At 34.3% G+C, this 26758-nt stretch overlaps 1 long non-coding RNA gene across 2 annotated transcripts; it reads right to left on the bottom strand.

Moving 5' to 3' along the window:
* Window positions 1-8658: 8658 nt before the first annotated feature.
* On the bottom strand, window positions 8659-20908 carry LOC127873380 (uncharacterized). 2 transcript variants are annotated; one of them, XR_008046127.1, is made up of 3 exons: window positions 20707-20876; window positions 16109-17617; window positions 8659-8798 (listed from the first exon to the last, which is right to left on the bottom strand). It is a non-coding gene; the product is annotated as an uncharacterized LOC127873380 (long non-coding RNA). The 2 variants fall into 2 exon arrangements; XR_008046126.1 differs by lacking the exon at window positions 8659-8798 and having other exon boundaries at window positions 15955-17617; window positions 20707-20908.
* Between the last annotated feature and the right edge of the window lie 5850 nt (window positions 20909-26758).

The raw sequence follows: 26758 nt of genomic DNA, 5'->3' as shown, positions 1-26758 counted from the left end.
CACGGATATGGCAAGCAGTTCGACGCATAATCCCAAGAAACTAAGTTTTTCATGAGAACCATGGTTTTCAATTGAGAACCTATAGGTTTTCATTTGAAAACCAATTAGGTTCTGGAAGCCATGTGCAATCTTCAAGCGAGAACCTAGTAAATAAACAGTTTCTTGGGAGTATGCGTCGAACCGCTTGCCATACAAGTAGTTAATGATAGTAACTGTATTGATATCAAGACTCATGTATTCAAATATTTAAGCGTGTGCGTATGTTTCGGTTTAAAAAGATTAAAATCATATACTTATTTAACAACACAGAATTAACAAGTTTTATGAATGGACGTAGTTAATTTCTGGTTAAAAGTACTGTTATAACAAAAAAATACATAACCTCGCTTGGAACTGTCAGCCGTCTAATATAAAATATCGTTTATATATAATCATTTCTATATGTGTTCGGCAGAAACATTCTCTAATATATTTCAGTATCGGTCACTACATTATGTCTATGCCGTAAATTTAAAGAAAACATGTTATTTGGATGTTGTGCTTGTTTTTAGATAAAACAAGATGTGTTTGTGAAACACTATGTCCCCCCATATTTGACCTTTTACCTTGAAGGATGCATTTGACCTTTTACCACTCAAAATGTGCAGCTCCATGAGATACATGCATGCCAAATATCTTGGATATTGCAAAAGTTATGGCCAATGTTGAAGTTTGACGCAACAAACCAACAAGCAGACAGGGCAAAAACAATATGTCCTCCAGTATAGAACTCAATAAAACGCTGTTGATAAATATCATGAACATTAAATGCACATTGCTTATTCTGTATCGATAGCAGTCTTTTACAAGACCAATCTTACGCCGAATCACTAAAATCTTTTATAATTCTTTGATGATATGTTATAACATATTTAATAAACAGTATTTGCATGTTATTACCTAATCAACAATCCCTTTTGATTTCAGTCAGAAAACTAAAACAACATTAATAAACTAATTTCTAGCCTGTGATAAAGTTCGTCAATAAGCCTTCATGACATCAAAATGTTTATACAATAAGAAAACAAGATGTGTTTGTGAAACACTATTTCCCTATGATTTGACCTTTGACCTTGCAGATGACCTTGACCTTTCGCCAATTAAAATATGCAGCTCCATGAGATACACATGCATGCCAAATATCAAGTTGCTATCTTCAATTTTGCAAAAGATATGGCTAATGTTAATGTTTGACGCAAACAAACAAACCAACAAACCGACAGACAAGGCTAAAACAATATGTCGCCCATTATAGACTGGGGGACATAAAAACGCAAATGCATTTAAAAGTAACGGCTGACTCTGAATCGTTTTTTCCGTCTCCTTCAGCTATCTCTTCTATTTTACATCTCGGTAACGTAAACGTTTGCAAGTATAACATACGTGTACGGTTAATTGTAAGTTTCCTATTTCAAACAGAGAAAGATATCTGTTGAATCTGTATACTATTTCAATTTCATTTTAACATTTTGTTTTAACAGCACACACACAATTCTACAAAGCAAAACTAAAAAAAGGATGATTTATGTCGGTCAATACAAAACACAAATTCTGGGTGTTGGTTTTTAGCCCTAAACATCGTTAGTATTCGATTTATCGTGCTCTTCGAACGTTTACGACACGTGTGTGATTTTATTACAACACAAATAGTAAGTCAGGGGTTAATTGAACAGACAATGAAGACAGAACATCCAGGAAGTGTTGCTCAGTATACTCCAGTTTTGCTCGCCCATCCTTTGTTCGGCCTTCGTTATTACAACGTCGGGTGCATTATGGTTGAACGCAGGGTCGCAACGATATATCCTTAGTGCCTGCGTTTTGAAATCTATGCGTAGTTTATCTTTCATGACGGTGCGCCTACTAAATATGCCAAGCGTGCCATAATGGGCAACGGTCACCATATTGTCTTGTGCATTCACTTTTGTACCAACTGTAAGCATTGTACAGTCGCAGTAGCCCATTGCTTTCTGTGAATGCCCCAATTTCAAGCATTCTGCTATCGTTTCCAACCTTTGCCCATTCCACTAAATGACGAGATGTGTTGTTGAAAGCATTATGACGCTGTTCGCCAACGCGCGCTCTTGCTCTTTTAATGGTCGTCGCTGCATCATATAGCTGCACATTTTCATACCCTTTCTTTGAAATTTTTTGCTGGTTTAGATCAAAGAAGAATCTCTCCTCTTTGATTGATCTTGTAATCGGAAAATTGAACGCATAATGGATTACATGAACAATTCCAAGTGTTTTGTCTTCTGGATCGGTTGTTACGCTTGTTACAATACCTTCATGATCTATACCCCAGTATTGGAAGACAATTGCATCGCCTGGCTCTAATTCGTCAACAGCGTTGATATCCGGCATGTTTTGTAATGCAAATATGAACTTGTACTTTATATTTGTGTCCAATCCTCTCTCCAAACGGTTGACGTTCTCCAGACGTTGTAAAATCTGCAAGTATATGTGTACATGTGTACAAATGTATTGGCAGAACTGCACTTACTTTTTGTTCAAAAATATCGTGTTTCACTTCACGCAATACAAGCAAGTATAGCTATTTACATTGTAAATATTTGCACTTCGTCTAGCAAACTGATAGTTATAGAATATAGTGCATGTGTATGCATCATTCTATAAATAGCATTCACTTTTGAGACACATTTATTAAGCAGTAGCAAAAGATTGCCTTTTACTCGCATATGCTATGATTTGATGTTTAAAGTCGAATTATAGTAATTTAGTAAATGCAATTACTCATATCTGCTTTTAATGTATGAGTACAATGCAACGTATATTGTAACAGGTGTATTTGTGCGATTGATTTAACCCGGTCGTACACAATAAACCCATTATAAAGTATTTCAATCGAAGTGGCTTAACATTTATTTATTTTTTATCAATTAAACGTTGCACGATCGCCATTTTTTACCAGTTGTACATTATGAATGTATATATATATATATGCCACTTCCGTTCCGACTTGCTCGTTTATTGTAAGATAAAACAATATATTAACGTTGATATTGTCAACGATGCACACATGGTATAATTTAGAAAAATCTTTAACGAAATATTAAATGCCTTTATGCCCTCACAACACATGACAGAGAAAAAGAATCTGCAGGAAGTACCTCATGAATGTTAACATATTCCTCAGCAATTGCTTAAATATCCGTCATATCATTGTATTATTTAAATGTCTTTAATTAAAAAATATATGTATGAATGGATAATGCAAGCTTATCTTATATGTTCCCATCTGTCAGAATGATATTTTGACAGAATGGTGTGGTTGGACCACAGTATAACCATAAATTTGTTCCACATCCAAACAACATTGACTCATATAAAACGCAATGAAACAACGGTACCATGTGATTATGTAAAATGATCATTATGATACACAACTATCATTAGGAATGAGATTATATTGTTTGCAGGTGTGAAATCTAGTATTTGTGTAACAATATGAGCATACATACCTGGACTTCCTTGTTATCCACGTATGCAAAGAACCTAACACACTTCATATAAAAAAATGTTTACAAAGCCGACACAGCAAATAAACCTTAGGATATTAAAGGGGCCTTTTCACAGATTTTGGCATTTTTTTAACTTATTCATTAAATGCTTTATATTGATACATGTAAACATTGGCTCATAAAAGCTCCAGTAAAAAATCAAGAAAAAAATAAAAAAAGGAAAAGATCATTGACGGGAGCAGGTTTCGAACCAGTGACCCCTGGAGTCCTGCCAGAGTCCTGAAGTAAAAACGCTTTAGCCTACTGAGCTATTCCGCCGAGTACACATTTTTGACGTATTTTATACCTTATATAAGCAATCTTCGTAGTTTCACAAAATTTAACGACAAAAACAGAACTCTCCAAATTATTCAATCGTTTCGCGTTGCAACGCTTTATAATTTTTAGGTTTTAAAATCGTCAAAAGATGCATATAATGGCTATATTAGAGCATGGTTAATGTTCAGTATTACTGTTTCCTCACAAATATCATAACTAAAACGAAAACTTACGAATCTGAAACAACTTTTTTCAATTTTGTCAATTTACCAAAGCGTGAAAAGATCCCTTTAAATTACAGTGTCTTCCATTACGTTTGTGGCATATGTGCAAATGGGAAGGACACATAATAGTGTAACAATAAATGCGTATGCTTTTTGTGCAAATCAAGCAATCTCAAGTTACCGTTTATTGCAAAATCGTCTTAATATCGGTATATTTGTAGAGTTTAAATCCGTTATCAGTGAAATACAAATATTTATCTAGCAATTTAAAGGGACATTTTCACGTTTTGGTAAATTAAAAATTGAAAAAAATGTAGTTATGATATTTTTGAGGAAACAGTAATATCGAACTTTTACCATGCTCTAAAATATGCATCTTTTGACGATTTAAAAAGCTGAATATTATAAAGCGTTGCAACGCAAAACGATTTAATCATTATGAGAGTTCTGTTGTTGTTGTTGTGATATTTTGTGACACTACGAGGATTGCTTATATGAAATATAAATTACATCACTCATTGTATGAGCACGGATGGTCGAGTGGTCTACTTGTGAGACTTTTACTCCAGGGGTCAGTGGTCCGAGCCCAGTGGAGGATTTCGTTTTTTTCTTTCTTAAATTTTATTCTTGTATTTTTCAGGAGCTTTTTTGATCCTTTGTTTACATTTCTCAATATAAAGCATTGAATGACAAACTTCAATACATGCCAAATTCTGTGAAAAGGTCCTTTTAACGGGGAAATGTGTTCTTACCATTAACATCAATAATTCTACAATTTATCGATATACTGGTTTGATGATTTAAACGAAATCGCAAATTGATTTCTTTTTTATTTTAGTTTTGATCTTGCAGACAAATATATCAGTATATATAGCTGCTCTCCTATACTAGATTTGTATTATTTAATAGTGTCCCGTTATTACATTAATTCCGTTAATCCTATATTTAATTAACAATTGTGATTGTTGTATGCACATCGTGAGATTTGTATTACAACATAATATGACTAAAAAGGTTCAACCTGGCATGTATTTCAAATGATCTGCTTCGTGTGAAAATGTGTCTAAAACGGTATGCGCCGAAAGTTCGTTAAGCCCGGCTTGAGACAATCGCGCAGACTGGTTATATGCCACCCTGTCCGATAATTAGACAACAAAAACTTGCGTAACTTTATAGCTGACAACGAAGCTTCTGACCAGACTGTGCGATTGGAAGATGCACTTTCGAATGACGCGGCTCATGTGATTGAACTGAGAACGTGCATAAGACACGCTTGTCCTTCATTAAGGTATTATGGTTGTCCATAGTTTTTTACCCAATGTTTATCGATGAATATTGAGAATTATATTTTATTCTATAGTGCCTGTGTTTTCTAATCAGCTGATTTCAGAGCGAGAAATAGATTATGCTTACATCAAATATCAGCAGCAGCGCATAAGCAGTAACATTTCTTAAAATACTATTACAATAAAAAATATTCCCAGACGTTGCTAATATATTTAGCTGAGTGAGCCTTGAACAAAGAACAATCGAGCCATTATTTTCCATTTTTCATTTTTAATATTTACTAACAATGCAAAACGAATTTTTGATTTCGGTAGCTGCCATAACAATCTAGATTCAAACTAATAATACACTTGAAACATTTTTTATAAAAGCTCTTTATTCACCCCTTAAACGTAAATGTTTCATATTTATATTGAAAACTACATCGTTGATAACATTGTGGAAACTTTTCGATGCGTTCAGATAGCCGCCAAACAATGTATTTTTACAAATACGGCTAAGTAATAAACGTATTGAGTTAAATTCAAGGGTTGCCTAATAACAAAAAATGGATACATACAAACACGTTTGTAAATACATTGTCACACTATTTTACTGCTTTAAATCTTTCGTATATTTATCAGCATTCCCTTATAACGATATTATAGTATAGCATTATTGAGTAATTTAAAGTCCACCCTTGACGTACCACGGGAATAGTCAAAGTAAAACCAATTATCATGGTTAATAAGTTATTTCTGTTCTGCAATAGACCAAATTATATAACTTTTAATAAATAGTTTAACAGATCTCAGACTTAAAAATAAAGTAAAATAAACATAAGTTAGTAATAAATTAATGCAAACCTTTAAATGTGCGCCCAATGGATATTCTTTGCTACAAGCTTTATAATATGGAGTAAAATCCGCCAATACGAATTCCTTGCAAATATGTAAAACGGTAGGCTTTAGTAAATATCATACCTAATCACAACTATGTCAATAGCATTGAGAATTTGGTTAAATATTCATGGTTTGCGGTTTCAAAGACCGTTATCGATTTATGTTCAAGATTGTCCGTTATGCAATAATATACGGAGACCTACAGTTTTGTGAAATAAAAGAGCTTTATTTATTTTAGAGAAAACGGCGTACATTCAATATCGACATACCCTTACGTTTACTTTTTATTATAAAAAGGTCGATAATATTTCCTTTATATATCTGATGGTACATAGGGTATGCTTGAAATTTTTCATAAATATAAACAGTGGAGTTTCACCATCCACCGGAGATCATTCATGTCATCTCCTCAATGTCCTTTAGCTGAGACAAGTGACCAATTGCAAAACCAGTAGACAAGGACATAAAACCCGGAAAAACGGATGTCATTGTATTTGAACAATTTATGCAAAACATAGCTTTGATGGTTTTAAACACCTTTCTGTGGATTATTTGTATTCTGAATCATATTATCCTCCTAGAGCTAGCATGAAGATGTATCGCTAAATGTTAATATCGATAATATCAAAGTTTATTTGGTCTTGAAATATTGAAGAACACATTATATTATTCATCAGGGAATAATGTCAATACATTTGAACAATAGAGCTCATCAGATTACCACTTTTACCGCCAAAATATAATTATTTACTATGCAATTAAATTGGCATAGCGGAAGTAGCAAATACAATATCGGAACCTCGCGTGTGTTCGAAAGTGTATCAAAATGTAAATGTTTACATCAAAATAACGTAAACAATAAAGTCGAAATGAAGCCAGTCGATCCACGATGTAAGGGTTATATTTGCTGAGCATCATTGAGATTTTTCTAGAAAAATGGTTTCAATACTTAATTTTGCTTTAAATGTTATTAATGTTGAGTCATGACTGGGAAGCAATTTACATTAAATCAGATATTCTCTGTGATTTTCTAGATCATGATTTGAATACATTAACACGCAGAGATATGCTTAAGAACCGGTAAACAAGCCTCTGGCTAAGATTACAAGGTAACGTTTTTATTGTGTTCATGTTTCAATCAATCTTTCTAATAAGATGTTGTGAGTTATGTATATACTTGGAATATGCTAATTTTTGTTATAAGAATACTTAAAACCAACAAAATTTTCTTTATTTTAATTTTAGAATTTAATGCACATTCCGAATTCTCTATTTCACAATTCAGTTCAAAGTGCGCCCAAAATTTAACAATTTTTCTTCAATGGAATAAGATTGATAAATATGGCGTACGCGAACTATTAAAAAGTACATGTGTAAACACAATAGTTTGAAACTACGACATTAGCAACTGCAAACATGCGAGGTTACATAATCTTCACATGATTGTCGATTGGCATAATTATACAAAAAGACGTGATTTGTTTGGCGATGCCTGTGTATAGTTTTCATGATACTTACCTCAAAAAGGCGAAACCCCTATCGCTTGGTTTACAACCGCAATTATCGCACTTATACCGACTGGAGTCATTCGCAGTCATTGCAATTTGTATTTGCAATTGCGAGTTACTTCTTGTGTTAGTCTCCAAGTAATGAATATTATTATTCGTGTATCAGATTTAGTGACCCAAATGTTGCTACAGTTAACAGTTTAAATCTTAATTGTACGCACTGCATTAAGCATGTTTTCTTTCAAGGTATATTTTTTTAATTACATTTTATGATGTGTTTCTATTGTTTTATATGCCCCATTGAAGTGATAAATTGTGAGCCAAAAAACAGTTTAAGTTGTATACATAAATTATAAAATGTACCTGTCGATTTGACACTTTGCACTAATGCCGGAAATGCCATTTTAATATATACATTTTGGTAACGGCATAATAACCCAATAACATCTTTACAGAATGTATCTATACGGCTGATACAAGGGAGGCCAATGTCTTCATCTTTTTCTCGCCGTAAGTCCTTGAGTCCGGAGGTAGTAATTCAACTGGTGGTCTTTCACGGCGTAACTATTAAAGGTATTTGGATGATATTTTGCTTTCTAAATGAATTGCCAAGAAATTGGTAACTAAAAAGGACATAAACATGGAATTTAAGACGTTTTGTGACCATGAGCAATTGTTCCCCTTGCAAAATAAATATGGAGTCCATATATTTTGTATGCTAGACAATGTCTTTTAATACCATATATTTTGTATGCTAGACAATGCCTTTTAATACATGAAACAGTATCAGAGCAATGTATTGTAGTACTGGTAATCAATAGTGGTTACGCTTTTGTTTTAACAAGGTCACATAAGTTCGATTTCGTAGCTAAAAATTACCAAGCGGAGCATTACAGAAATAAGTTCATAAAAGAACACATAGTGCATCGTCTACAATATATATTTACGGATATTACTCAACCTTACATTACATTAGCATACTAGCATATCATAAACACTCTATCAGAAACATAAAAAAATAAAACACAGTGTATTGAATGTTTTATCTGCTATCAATATCAACTTTTAAAGTGAGTCGATCACATCCATATAATGACAGCTTTCTTTTGTCTAAATTAAGATTAAGATAAAATCGCTAAAATCGTGTAGCATTCATACAGGATACATTATCTTATATTTGATAACCATGTGCATGAGATTACTTGGTCACACATACTCTTCTAGTCAAAACACTCACACCACATGTATTGAATCGTTTATAATCGTTGTCAATATTTGTAAATTAGTCTGTATGCCATCAAACAGTTTAAAAGCATATAAACACGCAAATGAATTTAAGAGTACTGTATCTGTTTAACGTTTGCGTCAACCGCCTCTTGCACATTAATACTCGGTAACGAATAAGACTGTAAGTATTTCATACGCGTTCCCCCAGAACGTTGATTGAACTCGCCTATTTCAACGTTTCATATTTCACACGAGGAAGTTGATCTATATCTGCTTAAAATTTTAACTATTTTAATTTCTTCTTACAGTTGCCTTTTAAGACACACACAATGTCATGAAGCAAATACTATGATAATTAATTTTGGTAAATACAAAAAAATGTTTCAGGTGTTTTTCTGAATATCTTACGTCATTTGAATTTGACTGTGTTCTTCATACGATGTTGACACTTGAATGGTTTTCTACAAACACAAATAATAAATCTGTGGTTAATTAAAAAGACAATGTAGGCAGAATTTCCATGAAGAGTTACTCATTATCTTCCAGCTTTGCTCGCCAATCCTTTGTTCGGCTTTTGTAATAACTTCGTCGGGTGTATTATGCTTGAAAGCTGGATCACAACGATAGATCATTAGTGTCTGCATTTTGAAGTCTATCGGTACGTCTTCTTTCATGACGGTGCGCCTACTAAATATGCCTCGCGTGCCATAATGGACAACGGTAACCATATTGTCTTGCATATTCACTTTTGTCACCACGCCTTGGTGTCGGATTCCGTAATATGAGTAATCGAATATGCAGCCTTCTTTTAAGTCGTTCCAACTGTATGCATTATACCTTCGCATTATCCCGTTGTTTACTGGGAATGTCCCATTTTCAAGCATTGTGCTATCGTTTCCAACCTTTGCCCATTCCACTAAATGACGAGATGTGTTGTTGAAAGGATTATGACGTTGTTCGCCAGCGCGCGCTCTTGCTCTTTCAATGGTCGTCGCTGCATCATATAGCTGCACATTTTCATACACTTTCTTTGAATTTTTTTGCTGGTTTAGATCAAAGAAGAATCTCTCCTCTTTGATTGTTCTTGTAATCGGAAAATTGAACGCATAATGGATTACATGAACAATTCCAAGTTTTTTGTCTTCTGGATCGGTTGTTACGCTTGTTACAATACCTTCATGATCTATACCCCAGTATTGGAAGACAATTGCATCGCCTGGCTCTAATTCGTCAACAGCGTTGATATCCGGCATGTTTTGTAATGAAAATATGAACTTGTACTTTATATTTGTGTCCGATCCTCTCTCCAAACGGTTGACGCTCTCCAGACGTTGTAAAATCTGCAAATATATGTGTACATGTGTACAAATATATGGGCAGAACTGCACGTACTTTTTGTTCAATAATATCGTGTTTCACTTCACGCAATACAAGCAAGTATAGCTATTTACATTGTAAATATTTGCACTTCGTCTAGCAAACTGATATTTATAGAATATTGTGCATGTGTATGCATCATTCTATAAATAGCTTTTACTTTTGAGACACATTTATAAAGCAGTAGCAAAAGATTGCCTTTTACTCGCATATGCTATGATTTGATGTTTAATGTCTAATTATAGTAATTTAGTAAATGCAATTATTCATATCTGCTTTTAATGTATGAGTACAATGCAACGTATATTGTAACAGGTGTATTTGTGCGATTGATTTAACCCGGTCGTGCACAATAAACCCATTATAAAGTATTTCAATCGAAGTGGCTTAACATTTATTTTTTTTATCAATTAAACGTTGCACGATCGCCATTTTTTACCAGTTGTACATTATGAATGTATATATATATATGCCAATTCAGTTCCGACTTGCTCGTTTATTGTAAGATAAAACAATATATTAACGTTGATATTGTCAACGATGCACACATGGTATAATTAAGAAAAATCTATAACGAAATATTAAATGCCTTCATGCCCTCACAACACATGACAGAGAAAAAGAATCTGCAGGAAGTACCTCATGAATGTTAACGTATTCCTCAGCAATTGCTTAAATATCCGTCATATCATTGTATTATTTAAATGTCTTTAATTAAAAAAGATATTTATGAATGGAAAATGCAAGCTTATCCTATATGTTCCCATCTGTCAGAATGATATTTTGACAGAATGGTGTGGTTGGACCACAATATAACCATAAATTTGTTCCACATCCAAACAACATTGACTCATATAAAACACAATGAAACAAAGGTACAATGTGATTATGTAAAATAATCATTATGATACACAAATATCATTAGGAATGAGATTATATTGTTTTCAGGTGTGAAAACTAGTATTTGTGTAACAATATGAGCGTACATACCTGGACTTCCTTGTTATCCACGTATGCAAAGGACCTAACACACTTCAAATAAAAAATGTTTACAAAGCCGACACAGCAAATAAACCTTAGGATATTAAATTACAGTGTCTCCCATTACGTGCGTGGCATGTGCGCAAATGGGAAGGACGCATAATGGTGTAACAATAAATGCGTTTGCTTTTTGTGCAAATCAAGCAATCTCAAGTTACCGTTTATCGCAAATTCGTCTTAATATCGGTATATTTGTAGAGTTTAAATCCGTTATCAGTGAAATAAAAATATTAATCTAGCAATTTAAAGGGACATTTTCACGGTTTGGTAAATTGACGAAATTGAAAAAAATGTTGTTATGATATTTGTGAGGAAACAGTAATATCATACTTTTACCATGCTCTAAAATATGCATCTTTTGACGATTTAAAAAGCTGAATATTATAAAGCGTTGCAACGCGAAACGATTTAATCATTTGGAGAGTTCTGTTGTTGTCGTGATATTTTGTGACACTACGAGGATTGCTTATATGAAATATAAATTAAATCACTCATTGTATGAGCACGGATGGTCGAGTGGTCTACTTGTGAGACTTTTACTCCAGGGGTCAGTGGTCCGAGCCCAGTTGAGGATTTCTTTTTTTTCTTTCTTAAATTTTATTCTTGTATTTTTCAGGAGCTTTTTTGATCCTATGTTTACATTTCTCAATATAAAGCATTGAATGACAAACTTCAATACGTGCCAAATTCTGTGAAAAGGTCCCTTGAACGGGGAAATGTGTTCTTACCATTAACATCAATAATTCTACAATTTATCGATATACTGGTTTGATGATTTAAACGAAATCGCAAATTGATTTCTTTTTTATTTTAGTTTTGATCTTGCAGACAAATATATCAGTATATATAGCTGCTCTCCTATACTAGATTTGTATTATTTAATAGTGTCCCGTTATTACATTAATTCCGTTAATCCTATATTTAATTAACAATTGTGATTGTTGTATGCACATCGTGAGATTTGTATTACAACATAATATAACTAAAAAGGTTCAACCTGGCATGTATTTCAAATGATCTGCTTCGTGTGAAAATGTGTCTAAAACGGTATGCGCCGAAAGTTCGTTAAGCCCGGCTTGAGACAATCGCGCAGACTGGTTAGATGCCACCCTGTCCGATAATTAGACAACAAAATCTTGCGTAACTTTATAGCTGACAACGAAGCTTCTGACCAGACTGTGCGATTGGAAGATGCACTTTCGAATGACGCGGCTCATGTGATTGAACTGAGAACGTGCATAAGACACGCTTGTCCTTCATTAAGGTATTATGGTTGTCCATAGTTTTTTACCCAATGTTTATCGATGAATATTGAGAATTATATTTTATTCTATAGTGCCTGTGTTTTCTAATCAGCTGATTTCAGAGCGAGAAATAGATTATGGTTACATCAAATATCAGCAGCAGCGCATAGGCAGTAACATTTCTTAAAATACTATTACAATAAAAAATATTCCCAGACGTTGCTAATATATTTAGCTGAGTGAGCCTTGAACAAAGCACAATCGAGCCATTATTTTCCATTTTTCATTTTTAATATTTACTAACAATGCAAAACGAATTTTTGATTTCGGTAGCTGCCATAACAATCTAGATTCAAATAATACACTTGAAACATTTTTTATAAAAGCTCTTTATTCACCCCTTAAACGTAAATGTTTCATATTTATATTGAAAACTACATCGCTGATAACATTGTGGAAACTTTTCGATGCGTTCAGATAGCCGCCAAACAATGTATTTTTACACATACGGCTAAGTAATAAACGTATTGAGTTAAATTCAAGGGTTGCCTAATAACAAAAATGGATACATACAAACACGTTTGTAAATACATTGTCACACTATTTTACTGCTTTAAATCTTTCGTATATTTATCAGCATTCCCTTATAACGATATTATAGTATAGCATTATTGAGTTATTTAAAGTCCACCCTTGACGTACCACGGGAATAGTCAAAGTAAAACCAATTATCATGGTTAATAAGTTATTTCTGTTCTGCAATAGACCAAATTATATAACTTTTAATAAATAGTTTAACAGATCTCAGACTTAAAAATAAAGTAAAATAAACATAAGTTAGTAATAAATTAATGCAAACCTTTAACTGTGCGCCCAATGGATATTCTTTGCTACAAGCTTTATAATATGGAGTAAAATCCGCCAATACGAATTCCTTGCAAATATGTAAAACGGTAGGCTTTAGTAAATATCATACCTAATCACAACTATGTCAATTGCATTGAGAATTTGGTTAAATATTCATGGTTTGCGGTTTCAAAGACCGTTATCGATTTATGTTCAAGATTGTCCCTTATGCAATAATATACGGAGACCTACAGTTTTGTGAAATAAAAGAGCTTTATTTATTTTAGAGAAAACGGCGTACATTCAATATCGACATACCCTTACGTTTACTTTTTATTATAAAAAGGTCGATAATATTTCTTTTATATATCTGATGGTACATAGGGTATGCTTGAAATTTTTCATAAATGTAAACAGTTGAGTTTCTCCATCCACCGGAGATCATTCATGTCATCTCCTCAATGTCCTTTAGCTGAGACAAGTGACCAATTGCAAAACCAGTAGACAAGGACATAAAACCCGGAAAAACGGATGTCATTGTATTTGAACAATTTATGCAAAACATAGCTTTGATGGTTTTAAACACCTTTCTGTGGATTATTTGTATTCTGAATCATATTATCCTCCTAGAGCTAGCATGAAGATGTATCGCTAAATGTTAATATCGATAATATCAAAGTTTATTTGGTCTTGAAATATTGAAGAACACATTATATTATTCATCAGAGAATAATGTCAATACATTTGAACAATAGAGCTCATCAGATTACCACTTTTACCGCCAAAATATAATTATTTACTATGCAATTAAATTGCCATAGCGGAAGTAGCAAATACAATATCGGAACCTCGCGTGTGTTCGAAAGTGTATCTAAATGTAAATGTTTACATCAAAATAACGTAAACAATAAAGTCGAAATGAAGCCAGTCGATCCACGATGTAAGGGTTATATTTGCTGAGCATCATTGAGATTTTTCTAGAAAAATGGTTTCAATACTTAATTTTGCTTTAAATGTTATTAATGTTGAGTCATGACTGGGAAGCAATTTACATTAAATCAGATATTCTGTGTGATTTTCTAGAACATGATTTGAATACATTAACACGCATAGATATGCTTAAGAACCGGTAAACAAGCCTCTGGCTAAGATTACAAGGTAACGTTTTTATTGTGTTCATGTTTCAATCAATCTTTCTAATAAGATGTTGTGAGTTATGTATATACTTGGAATATGCTAATTTTTGTTATAAGAATACTTAAAACCAACAAAATTTTCTTTATTTTAATTTTAGAATTTAATGCACATTCCGAATTCTCTATTTCACAATTCAGTTCAAAGTGCGCCAAAAATTTAACAATTTTTCTTCAATGGAATAAGATTGATAAATATGGCGTACGCGAACTATTAAAAAGTATATGTGTAAACACAATAGTTTGAAACTACGACATTAGCAACTGCAAACATGCGAGGTTACATAATCTTCACATGATTGTCGATTGACATAATTATACAAAAAGACGTGATTTGTTTGGCGATGCCTGTGTATAGTTTTCATGATACTTACCTCAAAAAGACGAAACCCCTATCGCTTGGTTTACAACCGCAATTATCGCACTTATACCGACTGGAGTCATTCGCAGTCATTGCAATCTGTATTTGCAATTGCGAGTTACTTCTTGTGTTAGTCTCCAAGTAATGAATATTATTATTCGTGTATCAGATTTAGTGACCCAAATGTTGCTACAGTTAACAGTTTAAATCTTAAATGTACGCACTGCATTAAGCATGTTTTCTTTCAAGGTATTTTTTTTTAAATTACATTCTATGATGTGTTTCTATTGTTTTATATGCCCCATTGAAGTGATAAATTGTGAGCCAAAAAAACAGTTTAAGTTGTATACATAAATTATAAAATGTACCTGTCGATTTGAAACTTTGCACTAATGCCCGAAATGCCATTTTAATATATACCTTTTGGTAACGGCATAATAACCCAATAACATGTTTACAGAATGTATCTATACGGCTGATACAAGGGAGGCCAATGTCTTCATCTTTTTCTCGCCGTAATTCCTTGAGTCCGGAGGTAGTGATACAACTGGTGGTCTTTCACGGCGTAACTATTAAAGGTATTTGGATGTTATTTTGCTTTCTAAATGAATTGCCAAGAAATTGGTAACTAGAAAGGACATAAACATGGAATTTAAGACGTTTTGTGACCATGAGCAATTGTTCCCCTTGCAAAATAAATATGGAGTCCATATATTTTGTATGCTAGACAATGTCTTTTAATACCATATATTTTGTATGCTAGACAATGCCTTTTAATACATGAAACAGTATCAGAGCAATGTAATGTAGTACTGGTAATCAATAGTGGTTACGCTTTTGTTTTAACAAGGTCACATAAGTTCGATTTCGGAGCTGAAAAATACCAAGCGGAGCATTACAGAAATAAGTTCATAAAAGAACACATAGTGCATCGTCTACAATATATATTTACGGATATTACTCAAATTTATTTACATCAACCTTACATTACATTAGCACACTAGCATATCATAAACACTCTATCAGAAACATATAAAAATAAAACACAGTGTATTGACTGTTTTATCTGCTTTTAATATCAACTTTTAAAGTGAGTCGATCACATCCATATAATGACAGCTTTCTTTTGTCTAAATTAAGATTAAGATAAAATCGCTAAAATCGTGTAGCATTCATACAGGATACATTATCTTATATTTGATAACCATGTGCATGAGATTACTTGGTCACACATACTCTTCTAGTCAGAACACTCACAACACATGTATTGAATCGTTTATAATCGTTGTCAAGATTTGTAAATTAGTCTGTATGCCACCAAACAGTTTAAAAGCATATAAACACGCAAATGAATTTAAGAGTACTGTATCTGTTTAACGTTTGCGTCAACCGCCTCTTGCACATTAATACTCGATAACGAAAAAGTTTGCAAGTATTTCATACGCGTTCCCGCAGAACGTTGATTGAACTCACCTATTTCAACGTTTCATGTTTCACACGAGGAAGTTGATCTATATCTGCTTAAAATTTTTACTATTTTAATTTCTTCTTACAATTGCCCTTTAAGACACACACAATGTCATGAAGCAAATACTATGATAATTAAGTTTGGTAAATACAAAAAAATGTTTCAGGTGTTTTTCTGAATATCTTACGTCATTGGAATTTGACTGTGTTCTTCATACGATGTTGACACTTGAATGGTTTTCTACAAACACAAATAATAAATTTGTGGTTAATTAAAAAGACAATGTAGGCAGAATTTCCATGAAGAGTTACTCATTATCTTCCAGCTTTGCTCGCCAATCCTTTGTTCGGCTTTTGTAATAACTTCGTCGGGTGTATTATGCTTGAAAGCTGGATCACAACGATAGATCATTAGTGTCTGCATTTTGAAGTCTATCGGTACGTCTTCTTTCATGACGGTGCGCCTACTAAATATGCCAAGCGTGCCATAATGGACAACGGTAACCATATTGTCTTGCATATTCACTTTTGTCACCACGCCTTGGTGTCGGATTCCGTAATATGAGTAATCGAATATGCAGCCTTCTTCTAAGTCGTGCCAACTGTATGCATTATACCTTCGCATTATCCCGTTGTTTACTGGGAATGTCCCATTTTCAAGCATTGTGCTATCGTTTCCAACCTTTGCCCATTCCACTAAATGACGAGATGTGTTGTTGAAAGCATTATGACGTTGTTCGCCAACGCGCGCTCTTGCTCTTTCAATGGTCGTCGCTGCATCATATTGCTGCACATGTTCATACACTTTCTTTGAAAGTTTATGCTGGTTTAAATCAAAGAATAATCGCTCCTCTTTGATTGTTCTTGTAATCGGAAAATTGAACGCATAATGGATTACATGAACAATTCCAAGTTTTTTGTCTTCGGGGTCGGTTGTTACGCTTGCTACAATACCTTCATGATCTATACCCCAGTAATGGAAGATAATTGCATCGCCTGGCTTTACTTCCTTAATAGCATTGATTTCCGTCATTTCGGATTGCAAATATGAATTTTACTATATATCTGTTTCCGATCTTTATTCGGTGATACGTTGTTTCTTCAAACAGCCAGGCGTTGTAAAATCTGCAAGTATATGTTATGCACATCTATGGACAGAACTAATTGTACTCCTTGTTAAAAAAAAATCGTGTTTAACTTAAAGCAATCAAAACCAGTTGAGCGATATATACATGCACATGGCGTCTTGCCAATGGCTAGTTATCTTATATGTTGCATGTGATGCATCGTTCAATAAATAGCGCTCTTTTTTGAGACACAAAAATTAAGTACTCGGGCAACTTGCTAAAGATTGCTTTTCACCCGCATATGCTATGATTTGATGCTTACAATTATAAATATGATCAACGATAAAATAGCATTCGTCAGCTATACCATGTATGAGTACAAAACATTATTTGTAAATTGTGACTGACGATTTTGCGTGTCAACTTTACACCGGTCGTAAACAATAAACCAATTTTTAAGTCTGTAAATCGAAGAGAACAATAAGATAGTACGGCCCGTTTTATAATACCAATAATACGCTGCACGAGCTTGCATCTTTTTTACCCGTTACATAATGAATATACCAGTATATTCTAATGTAGTTACTGTTTGCTTGTTTATTTTAAGAAAGTATATTTACGACGACAAATATATATAGTCGTAAAATATATCAATGATTCTCACATTATTAACGATTATGGTTAGAAGCATCAATTAAGTTAATAATAGCAGTATTTATGATTCTACTGAATATAGTTTAAAACAATTGTATTTTAAATCACATACACGGCTTTCTGTTGGTAAAAATTTAATTTTAGCCGACTTAAACAATTTGATAATGTATTTGCGAACAACCCATTACTAATATGCTGGTATATGTGATAATTACTTAATAGTGCTGCTATTAGGAACATGCCTTTACACAAATTATACACCTATATAACAAACATAAATAATGAATACCACCGTTATGTAAGTTAAAAAAAAATAATTTTATAACGAAATATAAAATGTCCTTATGTCATAACAAAACATGAAAGAAGTAAATAATCTTCAATAATTAAATAAATAAAGTACGTGCTTTTAGTTATTGCTGAAATAAGAGTTATTGTTGATAAAGTTTATTATATCAATGTCTTTATTTGATCTTTAAGTAAAATGAAATCTTGTAAAAAATATTTTCCCATTTGTCAGACCTTGAATTCAAAAGAATTGTGAGGGTCGACTACAGGAGAACAAAGACACATCATAGCCGGAAATTACAATTCAAAGATAACAGATAAAGATAAAGGGTTTAGGAGGGGTTATTCCACCGACACATGTCTTATTCACTTATCTGACTTCATTAGAGGTGAAAATGATAAAGGTAATGTTGTAGGCATGGTTCTTTTAGACTTACAGAAGGCTTTTGATACCGTGGACCACTCGATACTTTTAATGAAACTCCGTGCTTCTGGTCTGGGAGATGATATAACAATGTGGTTACAGTCATATTTGTCTGACAGGAAACAGCTTGTTGATGTGTCTGGCACCTTTTCGTCGTCAGAAAACATTTCCTGTGGTGTCCCACAGGGCTCCATTCTTGGTCCCTTGTTATTTTTAATCTACGTAAATGATATGTCAGCTGTTGTTAAACATAAATTACTCTTGTATGCTGATGATTCTGCCATTTTAGTTTCGGATAAAAGTATATCTACGGTTGAGAAGATGCTTAGTGATGATCTAAAGCAAGTCAGTGAATGGTTAATTGACAACAAACTGTCATTGCACCTAGGTAAGACCGAATCAATTCTGTTTGGTTCACGGCAGAAACTCAGGTCACAATCCTTTCTAAATATTTCATGTGATGGAACACCCATTTCATCTACATCATCAGTCAAGTATTTAGGGGTTACAATTGATCAAAATTTGTCTTTTACTTTTATGGCAGAGTCAGTCATCAAGAAGGCCAATGCAAGGTTAAAGTTTTTATATCGAAAAAAGAATTTTTATCCACAGATACTAGAAGGCTTCTAGTCATGTCTTTAATTCAGTGCCACTTTGACTTCAGTTGCTCTGTTTGGTACACTGGTTTAACTCAAATGTTAAAAAACAAGTTACAGGTCACCCAAAATAAACTTATCAGGTTCATATTAAATTTACATCCTAGGTCTCACATTGGTAAAGAACATTTTACTAGACTTAACTGGTTGCCTATTGAAAGTCGAGTAAACCAGATCACACTTTGTCATGTTTTTAAAATAAGCTCTAAGTTGGCTCCGCTATATATGGAAGATAATTTTACTCCAGTCAGTAATATTCACAATAAGAATACTAGGTTCAGAGTTAGAACACAGTCAGACTCTCCTAATACTGACCTAAACATGCATGATTGCAATAGGTTTGCCATTCCAAGGGTCAAGGGTTCTGGCAAAAAGTCATTTGCTTTCAATGGGTTTACTCTCTGGAACTCTCTTCCTCAGCATATCAGAGATGCCAAAAGTATTCCATCTTTTAAACACAGTGTTAGGGAGCATTTTTTAAGCCAGATAGATTTTAATGTGCATCTCTTTAAGATTTCTTACTGTTGATTTAACTTGAATGTCAATATAGATAGATTTATTGTGTCTGATCTAGTTGCTGTATGATTATTCTTTAGCTTGGCAAATAATTTTATGTTAATTTTTAAACACTTAAATTGTGATAACTTCTTAATAATTGTCTAGTCTAGAACTTATCAGAATATATTCTATGCATTTAGGTTAGTGTAACTTAAATATGTCACATGTCTTTCATTATTATTCACTGTGATATTACTATATACTGTGATATAAAACGTTGTCTCCTATGTCATACAATATTATAACTAAAGGACCACAATGGAAATAAGGGTTTAATTGCAAACCCTTTATTGTGCAATCCTTAACGTATAATGTTGATTGACATGGCTTTGTTTATACATGCAGGTTGTTTTTTATTACTTATTGTGTGTATATAACATGCTGCCATGTAAATCTATGCATTTTATGTTGAAATAAATCTATCTATCTAACAAAATGTAAAGGAAACAACTATACAGCATGAAGTATTAAGAAAATAACCCCTTTATTACACAATTATGGTAAATGAGAATATATATTTTACATTTGTGAAAACTACTATTATTGAAACAATATGATCGCATATACCTGAACTTCCTTGATAGCCACGTACGCATAGGAACAAACACTTTGTTAGACGCTTTGTTACAAAGTCGACACAAGAATAAACCTTTAGATATTCAATAACCTTGTCCCTCGTCACTTGCGTGGTGTAATCGCAAATGTGCAGATATAATATCTTTTGACAATGAGAACTTACGCCTTTTCGTGCAAACCAAACAATGTTCTTATCTCAAGCTACCGTTCGTTGCAAAAAAAAACTCGCCTTAATGGTGTTATATTGGTTGAGTTTTAAACAATTATCAGTTACATAAAACGCGTTTTAACTAGGAATTTTTACTGCTCATCAAACCTTAACGTTAAAATTATCAATTGTGCGACAAAGCAAGGCACTTGTGCATTGAAAGTAACACTGCAATGCCCCATACATCAAGGCAAACTTCAGCTGCACCAGCAGCACAGCACAGACACCTTATTACACCCGGTCTCTTCTTTATGGCGTGGCAGGGATCCGGACATAAGCCCGCCCCCAGGACATAAGCCCCCAAATGAAAAAATAACCTTTGAACCATTGCCCCCCACTAGAAATGACAGGTAGGGCATAAGCCCCCCAGTGCTTATTTTGCATCTGGACATTTGCCCCCCAGTGCTTATTTAAGAAGTGGGCATTGCCCCCCCCACCCCCCAGTGCTTATATCATATATTGTTTCCTTTAGTATATCTCTGTATTTGGATTTAGTATTGTGTCCAATGGGGTGGGGACGTGTGTGGGGAAGGGGTGGGTATGTTTTCAGATTTATATAATTTGCATTTATGTTTTTAAATGGATATTGAGATTTTTGTTTAGTTTTAAAATTGAAAATAGAAGGAATCTTATTTTTAGTTTAATTTTTTTTTCATTAAATCAACATAAATGGTTCCAGTCATACAATTAAATGTGATTTTTTTTCTTTTATTTGTAATGATGATATAAGCAGTTGAAATGAATGACTTTAACAAGAGAAATTTTAGTTTAAAGAAGTCATTACTAAGTAATGGGTCCAGACACATTATTCGGAATTAGTCTTATTTTATCTTGTAAAGTGATGATATAAGCAAAGGAAAGTAATAATTAGTAATGATAAAAAAACTTAAAACTAAACATAAGAATCATTCTATTTTCAGTTATTTTGCATTTAAAACAAATACAAGTATGAACTGTCCAATTTTCTATTACATTACTCATTTGAGTAGATAACCATGTCCAATTATCACCACCTGATTACTCAAAACCTTTTAGATGATAATCCATTTATCCGATTACCACCACTGATCGAAAGGCTTAAAGAATGGAAGGGATAAATAAGAAAACACAGTGTTAGAAACAAATTTTATTTTGTAATTATAAATACAATAGCAATTACAGTTGTACATATTTTACAAACATTGACACACAAAACAAATACACCAGAAAAGATAAACATGAACTTCAAAAAAGCAAAAATGCCTAAAATTGGAGTGAGCGCATTGGAATGGTCAATGTAAAAAAGTACTTGGGGTTTAAACCGTTTATTTAATGAGCTCCACACCTCATACATGCCATTAAGCATTTCAGTGCGCATACAATTTATCTAATAGCGATAAAACAGAACAAAATTAATTTAATAACCATTTACCTGCTCAATTGTAATATAAAAACCAAAGCACCAAATCCGTAACTTTCTGAAAATAATACAACAAGCATTCAATTCAAATTCACATTGCTTTGCGATTAAGAAAAAACGTTGTCTTTAATGAGAAATGTGTCATAAGAATCTTGTTACCATTAAGACGAATAGTTCTACAACGTATTGATATGTTGTTTTGTTATTTCAAAATAAATCGAAACTTGATTTATCTTTTTATTGAGGTTTCAATTTTTTAAAGAAAGATAATAGTGTAGATAACTGTGTTTATGCATGTTTTAATCGTATCTGCTGTCCTTGTTTCAGAGGTTTCGTTATTCTTGTATTAAAGTAACAATTGCGACTGGCGAAAACACAATGAGTTTAAGATAATAACAAAATGCTTGCCGTTAAAGATGCGATCTTTTAAGATAAATATATTACACGACCCTCGTCATGCGAGAACTAGTCTTATGCCATAAGCGTCCTGTGTAGCTTCAGTCCGGCTTACGCATTCGCGCAGTCTGGTCAAGAGCTACCCTGTCCGCCAATGAGACCATTTGCATGACTTTTGCGGTCAGCGATGCTCCTGACCAGACTGCGCAATTGCGCGGCCGTAAGACCCATTGACGGAGCTCACTTAAAGTACCTAATAGTGTTTGAACGGATAATGTGCAACAGACACACCTTGTCAATTGTTTTAACCTTTTTAATGCCTCTTGAGAGCTGTTTGCATCAGTTTTAAAAGTAGCACGGCTGTACCCGTTGTGGTATTATCAACGAGAAGTGAATATTACCTTTATTATTTGGCCTTTTCTGTATTTTCGTATTAATTGCTTTTAGTACGAGACGTAGATTTTGTTTATATCAAATATCATCACCAGTTTCTAGTCATACATATCGTAAAAAACGTTTGCATAAATATATTCCTTAGTGAGCTTTTATCAACGTATAGACGTGCCTGAATATTTATGTGACCCAGCATTATATTGCAAATTTAAAGTAGGAGTACATTTTGAACACATACAATGATTGTGTACTGCATCGAAGTGTGTAATTCTCGACGTCCAAATGTCAAATGACGAATGGCGATTTTTTTGTCGATTTTTCACAATTAAACAAGAACTTCGCTATATATTCCACGTACGCTTTTCAGTAACTAAATTTTCCTTCGAAATACATCGTTATTTAGTAACGACAAATAAAAATACTCAGAAAAAGTAGAAAATACGCCATTACATGTATTATATTATAAGTTCAAACAGTATACATCTTATTGTTTGAACGCTCTAAATTTTATCTTGTTATCTATTGGTTGAATAAGGCGTAAATTATAGAACAAGTTTACAAATTTTATTTTCAACTAATGAAACGTCTTCTTTCCGTAACACCGATTCTGCCTCAAAATCGTGGTCGTGATGGTGCGAAGTACGTTAAATGTGTTTTTTCTTCTGAATTTCTGACTTTTACCGTTCAACTGGGACTAAAGAGCGACATTGTTCGAATGAAAACTTAGTAAAAGAAAAACGTACGTGGGGTTTATAGCAACGTTCTTGTTTTATTGTGAAAAATCGACCGAAAATCCCCTTCCGTCATAGCTGACGTTTTGACGTCGAGAATTACACACTGCGATTTTGGGGTCATATTCGTGAACCTTTAAGCTGTTTTGGACATACTTGGTGGATTTTCATCAAATAAACGGTGTTTAATAATAGATTAACGCTAGCAACCACAACGACATATCGATGGTCCCAATTTAAAATTCCGAACTTACATTTTTTGTCATTTCGCGATTTTGATACTGTGCAAAGCGGGAAATCAATGCGCATATACCCCCAAAATATCGAACTAGATAACCAATCACAACAGCTCAAATAAGTCATGTGATGTAATAAGGAACCGCTATTGATTGAAGTCAAAATGACGAAGCTGAAAAATATTGTAACTTCGGCATTTTGCGCGCTAATTAATATATGAAAGTATCAATATAGTCGTGTATTTTTAAGGTAAATTGACGAAACGTACACTTTTTCTTAATGAATAATTCAATAATGTACATTTTATAGCATTGATGAACGCAAAAAGAGATCAAAATACTGGTAATATAAAATTTTGAGGCCTTAACTTAGTAACTTGTGGCCTCAACTAAAAGCTTGTTCCTACAACTTATTAAGTTGAGGTCTCAACATAGTAAGTTGTTCCTTCAACTTAATAACTTCTGGCCGCAAGTTACTTAGTTGAGACTACAACTTAATAATCAGATAAGTCGTTTCATCTTTACCGTTTTATCACAGTTAGTACCCTTATACTCGTACTATTGTGTGTTCGGGTTCGAGCGCCGGTTTGAACACTATCACTGTAAGCTATGGATCCCGGGATTGAGCCCATGTCTGAGCACTTGCCTTGTTAGCGACTGGGTTCAGGGTTCCATCCCCGGTCTGAGCACTAGCAACGTAAGCGTCGGATCCCGGTTTTGAGTCCCTTAGCACTCGCTTCATAAGAGAGCGGTCCATGGTATTTGGATTCGAACCCGGTACCTTCTTGGGCGATTGTTCTGACCAGGGCTCGATCCCGGGAACCATCGCTTACGAGGCGAATGCTAGATGCCTTCGAAGTTTTCGACGGTCCCTGGGTTCGAATCACGGTATGAGCACTAGTCCTTAAAGCTAATTAGGAGATTTCGACGGTCCCAGGGTTCAAATTACGGTACGAGCACTAGCCCTGAAAGCTTCGGGTCTCTAGATCGAGCCTCGGTTTAAGGATTTACCCTATATGCGACGGCTTGAATTCCGATGTGAGAATTTGCACCAACAGTGACAGGTCCCGGGTTCGAGCACCAGTCTGAGTACTAGCCCTGAAAACTATGGATCCTGGGTTCAAGCCTGTGTCTTACCACTTGCCCATTTAGGGAAGGATCTCAGTTGCGAACCTCAATCTGAGCGTTTGCACCGAAAGCTACGGGTTCACACGGGGACTTGAACCAAACAGCCGTCGCTAACATACCATACTGAGTACTCGCCTAATAAGCGACCGGTTGCCGAAATGAGCACTAGCTCCGTAAGCAATATTTCCTGGTTTCGAGTCCCGGAATGAGAGCTCGCCTCGAAAGCGATGGGTGTTCGGGTACGAGCGCCGGTCTGAGCACTAGCCCTGTAAGCTATAAATCCCGCATTTTTCGGGTCCGGCGCTAAGACTAGGACTTGGATCAGGGCCCGTTCGCTTAAATGATAAGTACTTAAACCGGGATTTAAGCCCGGGGCCCAAAGCATACAGGGAGAGTGCTCAGGCAGGGCCTCCGAACCGGGACCCGTTACGTAGGGTGCGAATGCTCAGACTGGGATCCCAGTCGCTTACATGGAAAGTCCTTAGACAGGGGCTAAAACCCAAAGACCCATCGTTTAAAAAGGGAGTTATAAGGCCTGGATTCGAAACCGGAATCCGTCGCTTATGTGGCTAGTTTTCACACCAGGGTTGGAACCCTGAACTCAGTCGCTAACTTGGCGATTGCTCAGATAGGGGATCAAATCTGGAATCCATGACTTACATGGCAGGGGCTCAGGCAGGGCTCGAACCGGGAATCTATAGCTAACAGGGATAGTGCTTAGACCGGCGCTCGAACCCGAGCACCTAGTAGTATAAGGGGTGCTTACTGTGATAAAACGGTCAATATAAAACGGCCGATCTGATTGGTTAAACTTTTCAGGGATCTTTTCACGCTTTGGTAAATTGACAAAATTGAAAAAAGTTGTTTCAGATTCGCACATTTTCGTTTTAGTTATGATATTTGTGAGGAAACAGTAATACTGAACATTTACCATGGTCTAATATAGCCATTATATGCATCTTTTGACGATTTTAAAACCTAAAAATTATAAAGCGTTGCAACGCGAAACGATTGAATAATTTGGAGAGTTCTGTTTTTGTCGTTAAATTTTGTGAAACTACGAAGATTGCTTATATAAGGTATAAAATACGTCTAGCATGTGTACTCGGCGGAATAGCTCAGTAGGCTAAAGCGTTTTTACTTCAGGACTCTGGCAGGACTCCAGGGGTCACTGGTTCGAAACCTGCTCCGGGCAATGTTCTTTTCCTTTTTTTAATTTTATTCTTGATTTTTTACTGGAGCTTTTACGATCCAATGTTTACATTTATCATTATAAAGCATTTAATGAATAAGTTAAAAAATGCCAAAATCTGTGAAAAGGCCCCTTTAAAGTAGTGGCCTCAACTAAGTAAGTTGGTCCCACAAGTTATTTAATTTAGGCAACAACTAATAAGTTGTGGGAACAAGGTATGAAGTTGTCGCCACAAGTTTCTAACCTGAGGCCTCAACTTAATAAGTTGTTCCCACAAGTTATTAAGTTGAATGAATATCTTAATAATTTAAATGAACAAATTACTAAGTTGAGGCCACAACTTAATAAGTTTTTGGAACA

The sequence above is a fragment of the Dreissena polymorpha genome, chromosome 1, assembly GCF_020536995.1.
Source record: "Dreissena polymorpha isolate Duluth1 chromosome 1, UMN_Dpol_1.0, whole genome shotgun sequence".
NCBI lineage: Eukaryota > Metazoa > Mollusca > Bivalvia > Myida > Dreissenidae > Dreissena > Dreissena polymorpha.
The sequence above is the reverse complement of the archived record's forward strand: the minus strand, read 5'-3'. Positions and strand labels throughout refer to the sequence as shown.